Source organism: Struthio camelus, chromosome 4 (genome assembly GCF_040807025.1).
Source record: "Struthio camelus isolate bStrCam1 chromosome 4, bStrCam1.hap1, whole genome shotgun sequence".
NCBI lineage: Eukaryota > Metazoa > Chordata > Aves > Struthioniformes > Struthionidae > Struthio > Struthio camelus.
In genome coordinates this window covers 51,107,169-51,118,489 of record NC_090945.1, presented here as the reverse complement: position 1 = coordinate 51,118,489, position 11,321 = coordinate 51,107,169, and the positions used below count along the sequence as shown (strand labels likewise).

Here is an 11,321-nt window from a genome sequence, read left to right as displayed (position 1 = left end):
AAGCTTCTTGTTTTGACTAATGTCCTGATTTCTACATAACTGGAAGAGATAACATATCTGCAGTGGAGTTCACCATTTACCTCCTTTCTAAAACAGAAGATCATTTGTTTTGCTGCCTCACAAAATGTTGCAAAACACTCCAAATACTGATTGCAGGCATAAGTAAACATTATTACAGGTGCCACCCACTTCCAGGCTGCTTTTACTTGAAGACTTTGAAGCTTATATGAAGGACAGTTGTATGGTCAGAGCAAAATTTGTACAGCAGAGCTCACCGAGAGTCCTTGCTGGTGTTACTAGGAAAACGGGAAACCTGAAACTCAACTCTAATGAGATTAAAGTGTGATTCTGAGAAAAAAAAATATCAAGGAGGATTTAGCTCACACTTTTTAACAAGCACTGTTTTGTAGTGCAGGCAACGCTACTGGCCTCGCTGGGATTGTGCTGATGAGCAGAGAGAGCAGGTTGTAGTTGTATACCACCATTTACTGCTGAGAGGCATGGAAGTGTAAGGACTCATTGTGGTCTAGGAGCTTAATTATCAGCTACGATTAATTGGCTTTGACTGGCTAAAATCGAGAGAGCCGTGTTAGGTCAGGTTTGCTGCGGGCTGAACCTCAGTTGTTCCCGGTTGTTATGTGCTGACTGGGTAGCCAAGGAGCCCTCCAGCTCTTGCTTGAGCCATCAGCCCTGGATGTTTGCAGGCACCTCCGAGCTGGCCTTTGCGCTCACCGTGTGTGCCCCTACGCCAGTGGGCACCGGTGGGGCAGTATGGATGTGGTGTCACACTGCCTCCCATTCGCAGCTGCTACCAGCAAGGCAAGAACAACATTGAAAAATAAAGGAAGAGATTTAGATCACACTTCCAAAGGTGAGGGGCTGGTATGGGGATGAAGATACCTATTTACGGTGTTACTGTGGTTCACATGGTTCTTTACGTAAACACAGAGCAAAAAGATGGTGCGCAGACAAAAGGAACCCTATGGTGATGGACACTCAAACCCTGCTCCAAATCTGTGTCTTTTGTCCTTTAGATATTTCTTTCAAGTCAGCATAACAAACAGCAACCTTGCTGGTAGGAATTGAGAGATGAGAACCAACCATTCAACATGAGGCTCGTAAAACAAGGTAATATCTTTCATGACTAATAAATCTGGGAAAATGGACATTTCTCTTCTTTTCCCTTTCTCATGTTCTGAGTTCATCATGACTACAAGAACCCAAAGCCTATGAGCTGGGGTAAAAAAGAATAGTGCATCTCAATGTTCTTTTTCACTAATACTCCTTTAGCTGTGCTGTCCGGTCAAGGGACAGAAGAGCTAAGCGAAGCTAAAGTACTTTACTGCATGTAAGTGAATGAATGGGCCGTGAGGGCCATTCAAAAGTCCTTCTCAGACCTTCCCTCTGCATCCTTTCCCCTGGGCACCTGAGACTGTTTCACACTACAGCATTTGGCTTTGGCCTAGAGACAAGGGGAGAAGCAGAGGGGGGACAAGAGAAAGGTTGCCAGTTTTTGCCTGCACGAGAAGCAGTGTGATTCGCCTAGAGAGGCTGAGATACAACCTGCTGGTCACCGGCCATCTCAGGAGGCCCCCAACACAGGAGGTCCACCTTGTCAGCCAGCCTGGTCAGGCCTCCTCGGAGAGCTGAGCTCCCCTGAGTGCGCCTCTGGGTGGCGGGGGCGGGGAGGGGACAGGTCGTAAATACATGCAGTAGCTTTGAGAAGTGGGAGATGCTGCTGCTGAGAGGGCTAGGTCCTAAAAACTGAACCGTTTTGGACAAGACTGTAAATTTCTACATCAGCAGTAACTGAGGATGGATGAAGTATGTGCAGATCACCTGAAACGTTCTTCTTCACTGACAAAATTCCCCAGGTTGGGGAAAGCACTGAGATAATGCCCTTCCAATAGCATTCCAAAAAGCACAGGTGACACCTTTTACTCACATTTTAAAGGATGAAGACAGAGTGCAATATGACTGGGTGTATGTATAGAATATTACATTTAAGGTGAGAGCTTTAAATACATAGTTGGAACAAAGAGGGGAAGCCTGCACGAGCATCGCTGGCAGATCTGCTAATAGCTTTTGTGTAAATGTTATTTGCAAGTATTCCACAAACTATTTACCGTTGGTTTATGTGCATTAAATGTTTGCTTGCCAAGAAATGATACATTACTCCCTCTTTGAAGCTGGCTGGGAACTATTAACACCTGCTTATCAGACATCTACATATCTAGCCCAAGGTGTAATTCTATGATGCTTTCCAGAAGAGAGAACTCTCTTCAGCCAGATACACTCCACAAGTGAAATGGTGGTGCAGGAGAAAAAGAAATGTAATGAAATTATACATAATTGCTTCTCCTCCAGCTCTCTCATATATGGAACAGGTGACTCAGCATTCCCATAAAACCACTTTACTGGGAAAGAAGGAGCTCTGTCTCGAACTGGCAGCTGCCTGCCCTTACCTTGGCTGTTGATCTCTGCATACTAAAACTTTCCTTCGGGGCTGGCTGTTGCTTATCAGTGCAATAATATACATACCTGTGGAGTATTCCTTTCTTCTTTCATTAGAAGAAGGGTTTGACATCCCACATTTAATTATTTTAAGCAAGGTGCAAATAGGCAAATATTAACCACAAACATCTGAGCTGAGTTCTTCTAAACAATCTCACTAACTTACTTCACTACTGAGGTCCAGCATGGTTCATGGGCCCAGCTACTGTGCCATGTCTTATGGAGCTAAGGAAGCAAGCCTGCCCCTGCCTTCTCTTAGCTTTAAATGAGCTAAGTAGGTACTTCTGGGTTTTTGCTGTTTATTTCTTTGAGATACCTGAAAACACAAGTACAAATATAATGTGGTATTGGAGAAGCACTCTATACAATGTAGAAGAATGATGGGGAAACCTAATGTTGGGCAGTTAAGGCTGGGAAGGCCATTTAAATTCTCTGAGTTTGAGCTGGCGCTTAATCCACTCAACTATATTGCCCTGCCACAGAGTAAGGTTGATGGATCTCATGTTTGTTTCAAATCTGAGCATTTTAGTTCTACCTGTTTAAAACTCCCCTGCACTGCAATGTTTTTTATCTGTCTGCTTCTCTCTCATCTGTACTTGGTAAGTTAGCAGGTAAAGTGCATTGGGAGCCTTACTTCTGCATTGCCTGTCACTAATTACGTAAGCCATTCAAAATACTGCTCCTGTTCATACTTTCTATTAATAGCCAACAGTCTTCCACCTCCCTCCTCTCCCACAGCCTCTTTCTTTTAAAGTGATAAAGTAACCCGACGAAGGGTTTTGGGATCCCTTACCCAGGCTTTTGCGACCCATATAAATAATGATACATTGCCTTTCCAGCTGCATGACAGCAGCACTCTCCAAGGGGATTTCCCAATAAAATATGCTCCATGAGTACCCCAGTAATGATGGCAAATTCTGGGAACAGATGACTTCAAATTAATGTTGGCTTCTACTGCTCCACGAAAGGAGTCTCGTTCAGCCTCTGACACTGATGCCTGTTCGCCTCTCGTATCCTGCCTCTGAAATAGTCTGTCCTCGGTTATATCGGTTTAGCAAATCTGAGAACAGGGCAACGGTCAGAATGACAGAAATGACTTGTCAAAAGAGAAGCGTAGTGAGATGGGCTTCAAGAGAGATGAGTCATCAGTGATCTACAATCCAGAAACAGCTCACCAAACCCAGCTGTTACATTTCAGAAAATGAGCTTACTGGACTCTACAGGCTGGCAACAAAGGTACAGTAAATGAGCTCAGCCTCCGTTATTTCAGTGCAACTGAAGAGTTGCACATGCTTTTGCTTTAGGCCTGGATCTGCCCTGTCTTCTCTATGGAAAGACAAACCAGTGATAAAGGACTGGCAGTTCTGTGTGCAGAGACCATCTAGAGGCACTTTGGAGCTCGGTGTGGCCAGTCCAAACACATGTGGGTGGTCAGAAGACGAGACTCCTTATATAAAAAGTACTCGTCTGTTAATAATTAAACACTGATTAGAAAAGGCAAAATAGCCAAAGTTTCAAAGAGGGCTCTGACTTGGAGATGGATTTGTAACTTGCAGTGACCACTACAACTTAAGACAGAAAAGCCTTAAACTAAACACTTGTAATTGGCTCCTTTTTTTAAGAGTCACATTCTGCTATCATCCAGGCTATATTGTAGTATGAGATGGGGATCTCACTGAGGAGGAAAGGCTCAAACTGTGCTTAAGCAGCCACACAGAAATGTAGCGTCAGAGCTTGTTGCAGGCGCAGACCGGCCAGGCGGGTGCCTAGAGCGTTACTGTTTTGCCAGCAGAAGAAGACAGAGGCATGGGATACCTGATCAGAAACCCTTGCTCATTTGTGCTCTTTCTGCTGCTGCCATCCCCGAAGGGGTTTGCAAGTTGGCCATTTCACAGCACCTCTTGCCTTTTCTCCCAGGGCAGCGGTCACAGATCCAACCTGCTGAAGGCTCCCCTGGTCCTGGCCCCGCATCTGCCCCCTGCCGCCCCGCTCCTGCTGCGGACATTGCTGCCGGCTCCAGCCCCTTCGACGAGGCCCCAGGGCCTCCCCAACTCCTTTTCCCTCCTTCCTTTCCTCCACCACAGCCCCCAAATCCCACTGATTCGTCTCTCCCTTAACATCGCCTCCCTCCCCTAAAAATCCTGCAGAAACCCAAGTAACCCCTCAAGTCCCTCAGCTCGCCCCATGCCTCCTGCCCACCTCTGGTCTCTCTAAATCTGCACTCAAAAGGCTCCCAAATCACTCACCTTACCTTTCTGCAAACTGCCTGTTTCCACCCAAACCCCTTGTCCCAGGTTTCTTCTGGGATTGCCTGTGCAAAATTCATTTTTTTTACACAACTGGGATGCCTTCAGCTGCTTCAGTGTTGTGCTCGCTTCTATAACCCTTGCTCCTCCAGCACAGAGCGGGCATGACAAAGTGGCAGCTCTACTCCCAAAGGGAGGCCATAAACGGCCCAAAAAAAAGGCCTAAATTGCTTCCTCCTGCACTGCGGGGTAGGTACGGGCACAGCGATGGTCTGTATCCAGCGAAGGGGCGCGCTGGGTGCAGGCTGAGGGAGACACCCGCATGCTGCTCAGCCTAAGCGGGCGCATTCACCTGGCTCCACTCAGAGCAGCCCGTAGTGCCTGCTAAGTGATACCCCAGGGAGCCTGAGGAAGGTCCTGCCGACCTCAGTCCCTCTGCTATCCTGTCCAGGATGGGAAGAAAACACCTCCTAAGCATGGCATGGGACCCTTTCCCCTCTAAAGCCATTCATTTGGGTAGGACTAGCTGAAGAATATTATCTGCTTCAGATGATGTCTGATGAGCGAATATGTCCAGTGAGCTCTTCTGCATCGAGTGTCCCTGAAAATACTTTTTTTTATATGAAAAAACAGTGAAAAACCAGTGAAAGGAGAAAAAAGGCCCTTCCCTCTCAAGAAAAAAGGAGAGATATGACCTGATTTTAATAACAAATAAGTTTTGAATTCATTAAATCAAAGCCTGTGTTTACACATGATGTGAGGCAAAGCTCTTAATACCTCATTATTTTCTAGAAGAAAAGAATTTGTTCTGCTTTGTCAAGCCGATAGAAGATATATCACTTTTCTTTTTATTCTACCTCAATTTCACTGGAAAAATTACCATGAAAGCTTCCACTTTAGTGAAATGCTCTACTGAAGAATGGGTAAAAAAGATCAAATTCAGGTAGGATCAAGTTCAGGTAGGATCTACTGAAGTGATATGGCTCTAGTCCATATTTTCTCTGCTAAGCTCTACTTAGCCCTGAAACGTTAAGTCGCTGTACGTGTTTTCAAAGGACTGCTTTCCCCCTTGAAATTTGCTGTAAGGAACAACAGACTTGAATAACTAATAATGTCTCACAACACTGGTATTAAGCAAATTTATTTTTTCCTCTCTTCTTTCCCAGCTCTTAAAGAAAATGATAAGGAACTGCACACAGTAGCTGATTTGGCAGAATGATGGGACTGCAGTAAAATATAAGCAGTGACAAGTAAAATGAAAAGAAAACCTAGTCACTGATGGTATCTTTCTATGGCATATATATGCTACTGGCTCAGAAGACCAGCTCAGGAGAGGCTCAGAGACCCTCTCCTTACCTGTCTTCCTGCTCAGTAGCACCCGGCAGAGCCAGACCAATGCTATCAGGGAGGTAAAACTTGCTTAATAGCAAAGACGTTCATCGAGGGTTATTGCTTTGTCTCTTGGCACTTCCTGACAAAATTCCTCAACAGCTAGATAAAGTGGCACCTTAACGGGGGCCCTTACCTTTGCTGAAAGTGTGGGACGCTTTGAGATGTAATGAGAAAGTTTTATTTTCACACTGGTCAGGTTTTCCGCTCTTAGGTGGAAGTGTTGGCACATTGCAAGAGTTGTACTCACTGCTGGCTGGAGAAGACACTGAGAGCGCTGTTTGAAGTGTGTTTAAAGTGTTAATTAAAAAAAAAAAAAAACTTATTCAGAACACTTTCTTTAAATAATTCAGAAATTCCTGTTCTGAGTTCACTCTGAAACATCCTTTCACAATACTGAAATAACAAATAGATTTTTCCATCCTGGAACAGTTTTCTGTAATTATTACGAATAAAAACAAAACAACCCTCCCACTCTCTAAATTCTTAGCAATCAGAAGATCAGCACAGCTGAAAAATGTAAGAACTAAGAAATACTCTATATTTTAAATACCATTTTAAATACCCTTCTAAGATTCTCAGGGGCAGCTTTCCTCGCTGGCATAATCTAACTGAAGACAAAGGAATTATCTCATGGATGAATTTGCTCTGAAATGCATTAAGTAAACTCAGTGTTCACTGCTGTGAATAGTAGAGGGGTGGTGATGTTGGCATACAGCATTGCTGCTGTCGACAGGATCTGCGGCTGCTTCTGCAGCCACAGGGCCACGTGTCTGTCCCGTGAGGTTACATGATCCAGGTCCCACCAGGAACAGGCAGGTGACCACAGCTCAGTGGAACTGAACTGCCTGTGGAAGCAGCCAGAGCAAGCGAAACACCACTCTGCAACCGTTGGAGTGGGAAACGAAAGGAAGAAAGAGCACGAAAAGGTTGAGACAAAATGCAGGCAGCCAGGGGCAGGCTCCTCACCATGTGCACACACAACTTCAGTGGGGTGAAAAGTCCCTCCAAACTTGAGGAACGGCACCTGTGCTTACATTTAAGCAGGTGCTCAAGTATTTGCTCAGCTGGGACTTAAGTGAGTTAGGTTTTTTTTCCCCAGAAATGTTGGGCTAAGGAAGAAAAGACTTCCAGATGTATCTATCCCCAGGGCTGCATTTGCAAGATACTCCAGACAATTCCTGATGGCCACCGCGGTGCCGGTGCCCCTTGCAGTACTGTGGCCGCGATAGCCAGAAACTCCCCCGGGAACACGCTGTCGCCCCTGTCCTCCTGTTCCTGATGCAACTTCATTTTGTTCCACTGAAGTATACAGGTACTTTAAATTCCTAATTACAATCAGAAATGCAGTGTTTGGTTTGGAGGTTGAGTTTTTTTGGTTATAAGTAAGGTCCCATTACTAGATAGTATCTACAGACATCAGTATTACAGATTATATCAGTGTCAGGATGTTTCTCACAGGACAAACTAAAACTGCTAAGAAATTTCACCGTGCATCATGATTCAAAATGGGTGTAGGCATGGTACTACTCATGAAGACATGGGTAATAGTATTAAAATAATAACTATGGGAATCTTGCAACTGATTTCTTTTTTTGATAAACGCTTGCCCAAAAATGAAAATTACCAACACGGCTTCTGCTGTAGAACTTTCCTACTTTAACATATCAGGAAAAAAAAAAACTGGACAGCTGTGGGTGAGTACATCAGCTTGGGGACTCAACTCTGTGAGAAAATTCAGCTGCTCATCTTCAATTCTGTGGATAAAAAGTCACTATGCCTATGACAGTGGATCTTAAGAACTGAAACAACGAGGGTATAGTCAGCACCACGTAAAGATGGTGTGAAGCCCCACAAAAAAAGAAATTTTCTTAAATATATTACTACGTTCTAAAAATAGGCTGGATTTTTTTTACCTTCTAGAACTTGAAGGATTGACATTTTCAAGCTGTTCTCACAGAAATGAAGTCCAGGCCAAAATCGTTAATCTTTTTAGAATGAAAGCCGGGGTGCGAATGGAATCACTTGGTTCCAGTAGCTAGATCCCTAAGGAAGGTGATTAATAGTGTAAGCTGCAAACTTTGGCAATTCTGCAGAGAACCTCCCCTGGATATTTGACACTTCTTAGTTAAAATTTTATGATTTTAAAGTTGCCAGATCTTACTGAAACAGCAAAGTCATTAAAGGTGACAGTCTTTTTTTCGGATAGAATGAGTCACTGCTGAAAGTTAAGTTTAAAAAAATTGAAGCAGTCAATTCCCATTACCTTTCAAAATCATAAAAGGATCACAACAGAAGATTTAACCTCTAGTATATCCTGTGAACTTCTGATGATAGACAACAATAGAGATAAATGTCTTTGTTAAGGTCTTGAATGAGTCCCATCTAGATCAAATGAAGTCAGTGGGAAGAAATGGAAAGAAAGAGTTACACGTTGTGTTACATGGCTTAGTTAGTGTCTCTCAGGTGGCCCCGTTGTGTTCTATATGACCAAACCCAATGAATGTCATCCACGCTCCTGCCGATTTGTGCGCAAGCAGTCTTCCAAGTGTGATGTTAAATTATTAATACGATTGTAAGCATTTTTCCCACAGTATCTGCTGATACACAATCTTTTATAGCTAGCTCATTCTGTAAACAAACTTAAAGCATACCCGAGAAATGACAACAGCCACCCAATATTGCATAAGATACCCTGAGCTGCTGTTCCTTTTGTTGAGAGCGAGTTATTTGAGCAGCATTGGGCAACTCCCACGTCCCGAGTAATGCGGAAGCATTCACAGTCAGGCCTTTTTTAATACTTAGAAAAAGGTAGTTGAACAACAAATTGTACTAAGTCATTCCTGCCAAACTGACATTTGCTGTAAACCCATAAAGACTTTTGCAAGTCGTGGGGTAACGCGGGCTATCAGCAAAGCTAAGGATGCCTTTGCCACATCAGCACTCCATTTGTCTTCCCTCTGGCCCCTGAGACTCAAAGCCCATATTTTCAAGAAAAGATTCTGCTGACTTCTGTTTTAAGTGTCCAGATTTACCAACAAGTTTGAAAAGACATGGAAGGCTGCTCCTGCGTCCCAAGTGTCTTGTTATATGTGACTATATGACAAGAGCCACAGAGGGCTTGCTCAGAGATCCACGCAGCCTGCTGTGACTGCTGGCACAGGCCTACGGCAGGACATAACAACATGGCAAGGACAGACTGACCCATCCCCAGAACGGCTTCTAGCCTACGGACACTGCTGGCTAGAGGGACTGCTTTAAGCAGAGTTGGTGTCTTTACTTTTAATAGCACTTGAGGGTTTTTTCTTCTGTGAATGTGCCCGGTCGCTTTTCGATCCTATGCAAACTTTTGGCAGGTAGTGCCACTGTTTAAATACCTGCTGGGTGAAGAAACACCTCCTTCTGTTTGCTTTCAATCTGCCACCTGCTAGTTTCACTTGGTGCTCTCTAGTTCTTATATTAGAAATGAAAGCAAACAGTACATCCCTCTTCTTCTCTAGTCATGGTCGCACAGGCCTCTGTCGTATTCTCTCAGTTATCGTTTTTGTACTGTTATCACTTGTATAGCCTAAAAAATCCTGCTCCCTTCAATCACTCCTCGCACGGATGCCATTGCACATTTCTGATTACCCTGGCTGCTTTTCTCTGAATCTTTGCCATTTCTGTTTCACCTGTTGGGGAGTGGAGGGCCAGCGCCGTCGGATGCAGGCGGGCTGCAGACCCCTGCGCTCAGCTCCCCGTCGCTCTCCGTTCTGACGTCTCCCAACGTTTTGTTTTGCTCTGTGGCGGTGTCTGAGCGCCAGACTGATGCTTCTTTAAAGTCTTGTGACTGCAGGACGTTATTTCTGAGTGGTAACAGGTTGGAAAGAAATATCTCACTTCAAAGCACTTTACTGCTCTCTAATCACACTTGACGCACTTAGTAACTGTCTCCAACCTGGCCAGGGAGTCAGTAATATCATCTTAATATTACCATTTTCATATTTAGACTGGAAGTCCATAAAAATCTTTTAGTTGCTAAGAGTTAGCTGATTTGACCGCTTCTTTTACAGCGCCGTTCCCTTCAGTCTGCCTCTCCTCTACGCACTGTGTCCCGGTATCACTGCGCTCCGCTGATTATCTCCTTCCCAAGTACATCTGTTACGTCAACCTCCTAGTTTAAAGCTAGACATCCCAGGCCCTTCCTCTTACTGTTTATACGGTACTGTTTTCTCTGACAGGTTTTCACCGTTCTTGACTCGACTCTTGCCCGCGTTTGCCGTTCCCTGGGTCGGAGGACGTTGGAGTCCTGTGGTTTCACCACCAAGGAATACACGCTCCCAGGTCCTGCGCGCCTCTAAATCCCGCGGCAGGCAAGCGGGGCCGTCCCCCGCCGGCTCCCCGGACCCTCGAGGGGCTGCGCTCTCTGCGGGCTGCGACTCGGCTTGCTTCGCCCCGGCCGCGTGCCCCCTAACTGAGCTCCTCGTCCTCACTGGCTGTGTGAATTTTTAAAAGTTGTCAGCGCGAGCACACGTGTGAGTGTACGTACACATCCGTACGCACGTATGCGTGAGGGATGTGTATCCCGCTGTGTATCTACACATACGACCTTCGGCAGCGAGTGAGTTTTGCAGCTCCCGCGGTCCCGAGTGCTTGTGGCCTGTTCCTTCACCACCCTTGGGAGAGGCTGCAAACGATGCACGCAGCCTCTCCTCTCTCAGGTTTATACCCTGCAGTTTGCAACCGGCTTATCCGAATTCTGCAAACCGCCCTTCGTCCCTGCGGCCGCTCCACAACCCGAGGCAGCTGGTGAAGCCTGCTGAAACCCGGGAGCTTCCTCTTGAGTTAATGCTGCTTGTGACTAAGCTGGGTCCAAAGGAGCGGCTCCGAAATCGTCTGTAGCACTGTGACATCTGCCCTTTTTTTTTTTTTTTTGTTTTGGTTTCCCCCTTTTTTTAAGGCAATGAGAAGCACACCACGCGTTTATTCGCTCCTGCCGAGACCGTCAGCCCTGCCTTAAGGGGGGGGGGGGGGAGGAATCAGCGCGGGAGCAGCCGAGCGGAAAGGATTCCCCCAAGCTTTTTTTTTTGGGGGGGGGGGGGAAAGTTTGCATACCGATTCTTATAAGAATAATTAATAATAATAAAATCACCTGCCGTGTGAGGGAGAGAAATGAGTCTTTCCCCAGGTGGG

At 45.4% G+C, this 11,321-nt stretch overlaps 1 long non-coding RNA gene across 1 annotated transcript; it reads left to right on the top strand.

Annotated features, from left to right (window-relative positions):
- Positions 1-198: 198 nt before the first annotated feature.
- Positions 199-11,298, top strand: LOC138067204 (uncharacterized). Its single transcript, XR_011141035.1, has 3 exons — positions 199-871; positions 1,035-1,128; positions 10,370-11,298. It is a non-coding gene; the product is annotated as an uncharacterized lncRNA (long non-coding RNA).
- The last annotated feature ends 23 nt before the right edge of the window (positions 11,299-11,321 follow it).